The sequence below is a fragment of the Octopus bimaculoides genome, chromosome 10, assembly GCF_001194135.2.
Source record: "Octopus bimaculoides isolate UCB-OBI-ISO-001 chromosome 10, ASM119413v2, whole genome shotgun sequence".
Taxonomy (NCBI): domain Eukaryota; kingdom Metazoa; phylum Mollusca; class Cephalopoda; order Octopoda; family Octopodidae; genus Octopus; species Octopus bimaculoides.
In genome coordinates, this window is record NC_068990.1 from 14671899 (window position 1) to 14678869 (window position 6971).

Sequence of the window (6971 nt, forward strand, 5' to 3'; positions counted from 1 at the left end):
TATATATGTATGTATGTATGTATAAAATGACACAATGACAAAACAACATATGATATCTTCTGGACATATATAAATTTAGTTTCTAAAGTATTCAACGCATAAATACATATATATACCTGTAAATTTGTGCAGCAAGTTGAGTTAATCTGGTAAAATAAGCCATTAGAGACAAACGGATGTTATTTGAATTTCGCTCCGTTCCGGCATGCATTATAAACAGGAAGTTGTGTCATAATATTTCTCCCACCTTCCTCTCTCTTTCTGTTATAGCACCCTTCCACCACTTTTTCTTACTATTTAATACAAACAGTTTTGAGTGTCTTATCGCTTATTCATTCATTGACCGCGCGTATTGAGCTGTTTGACCCATAATTGTTTCTGTATTAAGTAGCACTCGGGAAAGAGTTAGTCCATCTCACCGACTTCATTACTTGACTGTTATATTACCACGCCGAGCGAATTCTGACGATGTTGGCTTTGCCTTTCATCCTTTCGGGGTTCGATGAAATAATTTACCCGTTGAGTATTGGAGTCGATGTAATCGACTAGCCCCCTCCCCCACAAAATTTCTAGTCTTATACTCTTTGCTCTTTTACTTGTTTCAGTCATTTTGACTGTGGCCATGCTGGAGCACGGCCTTTTTTAGTCGAGCAAATCGACCCCAGGACTTATTCTTTGGAAGCCTAATACTTATTCTATCGGTCTCTTTTGCCGAACCGCTATGTTACGGGGACGTAAACACACCAGCATCGGTTGTCAAGCGATGTTGGGGGTCAAACACCGACACAAGCATATACACACACAGATACAAGCATATACACACACATACATATATATACATATACATATATACGACGGGCTTCTTTCAGTTTCCGTCTACCAAATCCACTCACAAGGCTTTGGCCGGCCCGAGGCTATAGTAGAAGACACTTGCCCAAGGTGCCACGCAGTGGGAATGAACACGGAACCATGTGGTTGGTAAGCAAGCTACTTACCACACAGCCACTCCTGCGCCTTATGCTTACATTCTGAGTTCAAATTCTGCCGAGGTCGACTTTGCCTTTCACCATTTCGGGGTCGATAAAATAAGTACCAGTTGAAACCTGGGGTCAATATAATCGACTTACTTCCTTCCCTGAAATTGCTGGCCTTGTGCCAAAATATGAAATTAGTGTTAGGACTGTGAACTGGCAGAACTGTTAGCTCATCGGACAAAATGCTTAGCGACATTTCGTCCGTCTTTACGGTATGAGTTCAAATTTCGCTGAGGTCTCTTTTGCCTTTCATCCTTTCAGAGTCGATAAAATTTAGTAGCAGTTGAGTACTGGGGCTGGATGTAATCGACTTCCCCTCAAAATTGATGACCTCGTGCCAAAATTAGAAAGAATTGTTTGGCGGACTTTTGGAACGGCTACTGCTATCCAACGAAGAAGGGAAGAAGCAAGGAATTGGGGAGTCAAAATATGAGAATGGAATTTTTTGGAATAAATTTTCACATTCGTAATTCCAATTGCATACTAAAAAAAAAAATTAAGCAAACAACCAGCCAATTCTTTACTCTTTTCTTTCTTTACGAAGTAGTGATAGCTATTCCGAAAGTTCGCCCTTTATTTTATTGATCGCGGAGGGATGAAAGAGAATTTGACCTCGGCGCTATTTAAACTCAAGGTATTCCGTCTATGATCAGTATTTCCTCTAAGCCGTTGCGTTTGTGCGCGCACATTTTACATTAAAGAAAGGAAAAATTGTGCACATATAAGTTGAAATTTGATATATTTTTTCTTCTTTTAATTGAAGAAACTCGAGCATGGATGCGTACATACTTTGCAGAAAAAGACTAAATTTGCACACGAGCAATACTCTACGCACACCCACAGCAAAAAAACAGAGGGGACCGTCGCTCATGACTATTATGCAGTGTTTTGTTGGCACACCTATACAAATGTGCCCTCCCAACAATTTTGTTTCCACATAATGTTCAGAAAAATTAATGTCTTCATGGAACTTTCTACAAATACTTCTCAAATGTAGATTACAGTTATATCGGAATTAACGTTTAAAAAACTGGTGGGCACGCACACATACATACATCAAAATCTTTTTTTAAATTATTTCAAGTTTTGGTGCTGTGTGTTGGTGTGTATGTGTGCGCACCCACTAATTTCTTTTTTCTTTTATTTTTCACATCAAATTCCGATGTAATCCAAGACGTATTTATAGAAAATTTAATTTTAAAATAACCCAGAAAGTCGGTGTGAGGGTAAACTTGTTAGGTGCGCCGTTTTGTTTTGGGGTATTTTTTAGGATCACATTACCTACCCAGTGTCTCTTTACATTTCTTTAATTCAGAAAGTGGGGCGTGATTTAAGGTGTTATTTTGACTGCTATTTTTAGCAGGTTGAGCTATTACATAACGGATCCCTCGCGTTTTTTTTTTGTTTTTTGTTTATACTTTAATGTTCAACTTCCACGAAGTGAGCGTGTCCCAAAACTTTATTGGGATATTCTGTGTTCACTTCTATGACTAAGATAATGTTATTGAGAAAAAAGATCAGAATGAATGCCAGGCAATCTTAACCTTCTACGTATGAATCTCATGCCTTGCTGCTAAGTTTAAAGAAAATTATACAAAACCCACTCTATTTATAGCAACTTGTATTGTACATTTTACACGAGCCAACCATAGAGCCTCTACGCGGTCGTGCAACCTGTTAGAAATAACAGCCAAATATCTCTTTTTGGTTGTATATCTGACATTCATATACCGTAGATTCATAAAATAGTTTGTTTATTAAATATATATGTTCGTTAATTTTGATTCCTAATATTATCACAAAATATATATGTTCATTAATTTTGATTCTTAATATTGTCACAAAATTTGTGGGAGCGTACAAGTGATTAGATAGGTGTTTAACTTATAAACTCCAGAGGAATATAATGTAAAATAGAGCCCAGGATTTAAAGTAACATATGAAGAAACATAACATCGGGTATTTAATTTGAGGTTCAACAATTTTTGTTATCTAACTACGTAATTAAATGTTACGGTCCGTCTAGCAATTATGCTAATTATGAACCAAAAAATAAAATTTATATTTTCGGCTTCTGCAATACTTATTCAATATCTCCTATAAGAATGGTTTTCATATTTAACACTGAAAGTATTTGATTCTTGCTTTGTAGAGAGATATTTGATGAAACATGCGAAAAAATTAGGAAAATGTGAAGAACTGACGTTTGTAAAGTGTTATTGAGGGTCCTCCACCGCTTCTCGCAGTTTAAGAGCTTTTTTTTTCCAAAGCGGTGGAGTAAAATCGCTTTTCTTTTTAATGGTAATAAATTTTAGCCAACGCTTTTTGAATTTAAAGGGTTACAGCTGAATCAGTTTGTTCTAGGTTGTTGATTGTAATCTGTCACTGTTTCTAGACCTAACGACTTTTTCAGACACATGTATATCTCCGGCTGACAATTTTTGGTACGATTTTGAATACCTACCTAGTTGTGAGTAACTGCCTTGAGAGACGAAGAAAAACAAGGGAGTAAATTTGATAATCCAGAATAGAGCTACGATGGAAGTCTAGTCTTCGCTCGTTAATCTCTAAGCAAATCTTGTAGCCAATTTGGCTACAAGTACCATTTTATTGTTCAGCACTTCTTTGCACATCAACAATGTTGAGAAGGACCATGACCGAAATGCCTACGTCTGGGCCACTCGGAATCTCTCTGCATTCGGCCCACTCGTTCGTAGGAGAGGTCACTTTTGTACATTGTGAAAAGCCAAGCAACAGCACATCATCATCAACCTTTGGACATTCCTAAGACTCATAGCCTGTTTTCCATTACGTCTAAGTAACCTAGATCTCAACATAACCCCTGAAGAGGAAACCAGTCTGTTGCAGCATTACTCATGTAGTAACGCCGTGCGCATGCGTGGAATTAAACAGCCAAGCGTTCCCGCTTAATTCTATCTCTTTTACGGTCGGCCGACCATGAGCATGGACGTGTTTTGCTGTCTCTCACCATCTTTCGGACTTACACTCGACAGCTCGCTTGCAACTACATACCCACGTCCCAACAACTATGCTCATACACACAGAAGCTGTGACAACAAGAACTAAAGATGTATATATTTACCACCTAAATAAAGTGTTGTTTAAGTTGATAGTCTGGAGTTCAGCGTTCCGTTATATATTCATTAATTTTATATAGGAAAGTCAGGTATACATCTAATGATGTATAACCAACTTTCCTATACTCATTTACCGCCGAATTGACGTGAAATGAAATGTCTTGCACAAGAAGGCAACGTACCGCCCGGTCCGGGAATCGAAACCACGGTTTTGCGATCGTGAGCGCAACACCCTAACCACTGGGCCACGCGCGTACACAATTGTCTGCTTTGCTGCCACTCAAATTGTGACCATTACCCATTACCCTCTTGAGATCGACGTATGTCAAAAGAAAGAAGAAAAAGGGAAGTTTGTTTTATTTAAAAGGTAGTTTTCGTTTATTATTACCGTCTGCATTTACCACACCAAACTAAAGTGACCTGGCTCTAAATAACAACAGTAATATTTATGAATAAGTCTGGGCCGCTATTAATGAACTATCTTCTCAGTAATATTGTGCTTGGCCACCCGTAAACCTCAAAACCTCACACAAACAGGAGGAAGAAAATACGATTTTGTTTTAAACTTCTGTATGCTCACTTATCTCATAGGATATTAATTCGGCCACCCGTAAACCTCAAAACCTCACACAAACAGGAGGAAGAAAATAAGATTTTGTTTTAAACTTCTGTATGCTCACTTATCTCATAGGATATTAATTCACAACATTATCTCTTGAATAAAAAGAAGTGGAGAACTTTTTTGTTTATCTTGCCCCCAATAATTAAATTTTATCTTCTTTAACTTCCTCCCACCGTTATTATTATAACAGGGTGTAACTTATTTCTTACCACTCGACAAATTTTACACTTGTTTTGTGATAATGATGAAAGTGTGTGACCTAGTGGTCAGAGTGATCTTTCATAGCAATAACTTACCAAATATTGGTAAAACTGCATATCAAAGGTAGGATTTCCTTGTACTTCGAGTCTAAAACATTCTTTGATTCTGATCAATTATCCACTAAAAAGCAAAATTTCGTCCTTCATTAAAGTACTACTTATGTATTTGGGAAGCCCTTGTTACTCTATAACATCCTGAAATGTGTCCAGACAATCTTGATAGTCAAAGATTCATACATCAGCTAATAACAGTAAGTTTCAATGAAACTGTTTCTTCCTGCCATTTTGTTTTATTTATATTATATGACATGAAACCAGGATTACAATAAATTACCTCTAATAACGGATTGTAATACCCCCTCACACACACATACATAATATTATTATTACTATATATTACTATATATACCGCCGAAGTCGACTTAGCCTTTCATCTTATCGTCGTCTATAAAATAAGTACCAGCTGAGCAAAGGGTCAATGTTATCGACTAGTCCCCTACACCAGACTTGATGGCCTTATGGCAAAATTTGAAACCATTATTATTATTATTGAGTGAGAAAGCAATGCATGTCATCAAAGTGGCACTGGGGTAGAAATATACGAAGCCCAATATACCCATCATGGCTACCCGTCTGATAAGGGTACACCAGGCACATGCATCACAACTACATATGCGTGACATGGTAATCTCATCTCAAGATAAACACCGCATTACCTTGCAGGTGAAGCCCACTTGGACTTTTCTTCAGGTGAAGTAGCCCATCACGTTCAAAAAATCCTTGGATTAGGTTTGTTTAAGAACAATAAACGAAACACCTGGTGAATTATTCAAACCCCAAAGAATCCCTCTCAACAAATGGCTGCATCATGATCAGAGTTGCACACATCGTCAGCCACTGGGAGACATATTCAAGTGGTTAAGGTCAAACAACTGACAAGCAAATCTGTGGTACTGAGCAGAATATTTGCTGTAGTCCATCAAAGACAAAGCATATACATAACACTTCCAATCAGTTAAGATCTCAAAAGCCATAGCAACACACACTTACACACATGCGTTCTTTGTTTTGTCCTATACTGTACATAATGTTTTTCTTAATATAAACTTTAATGTTTAATAAAGAAATCATTATTGTTATTATTATTTTTATTATGAAAGCCTCTTGGATAGTTCTTAATTACCGGTTATTCTTTCCTTGAAAGCAGGCAACAACAAATCACCAAAGATTTCAAGTAGTGCTTTCTCCTGTGACTCAAAGAGATAATTTTCTCCTTAGAATGTGAGCTGTACCCAACAATGCTATCTTCTGGATCACCTTGAGCCTGACAGCAACTCCAATCTTCTTGATATGTTTTTCAAAGCCCTTGGAACTGCTCCTAATGCTCCAGTTATTACTGGTATCACCATCACTTTCCTATCTCATTCCACAGTGGCTGGTATTTCTCAATCTTTTTTGTTTCCTTACATTCCATCCTCAAATCACCTGGTATTGCAACATCTATTATCTTTACTTCTTTTTCATTTCTATGGATCATTATTATTATTATTATTCTGCATTTTCCTATTTCACACATTAATTTTTGAAAAAAAAAATGTCTTTGAAGAGAGCAGCAAGCTGTTCTCTTCTTTCTACATCACACCCTCCGAAAAAGAACGACATGTCAAGTCGCACACAATCCCGCCCATCTCACGCCATAAAAAGGCAAAGAGAGAAATGTTGAGGAACGTTCTGCCACTTGCAGCACTCCTGATTCCAATATTTTCAACCGACTTTCGGATCTGCACTTCCCAGCTCTTACCTCCAACCATTGCTCCTACACCGGAGAAGGAGGAAGAGAAAAACACAACAATGAAGAACAAAGAAGACAACACCACCAAGACCAGTAGCCATTGTAACGGTTTCACTTCCGCAGCTAAGCAGAGCTCGGAAGAAATCCAAGTTACAATGGCAGAAA

The 6971-nt window shown here is 37.6% G+C and overlaps 1 protein-coding gene across 1 annotated transcript in view; it reads right to left on the reverse strand.

Annotated features, from left to right (window-relative positions):
* Positions 1–204, reverse strand: part of LOC106875010 (uncharacterized) — a 26967-nt gene extending 26763 nt beyond the window's left edge. Inside the window, exon 1 of the mRNA XM_014922953.2 lies at positions 117–204. The gene's annotated coding sequence lies outside the window, so the exon portion shown is untranslated. The remainder of the gene's footprint in view (positions 1–116) is intronic.
* Between the last annotated feature and the right edge of the window lie 6767 nt (positions 205–6971).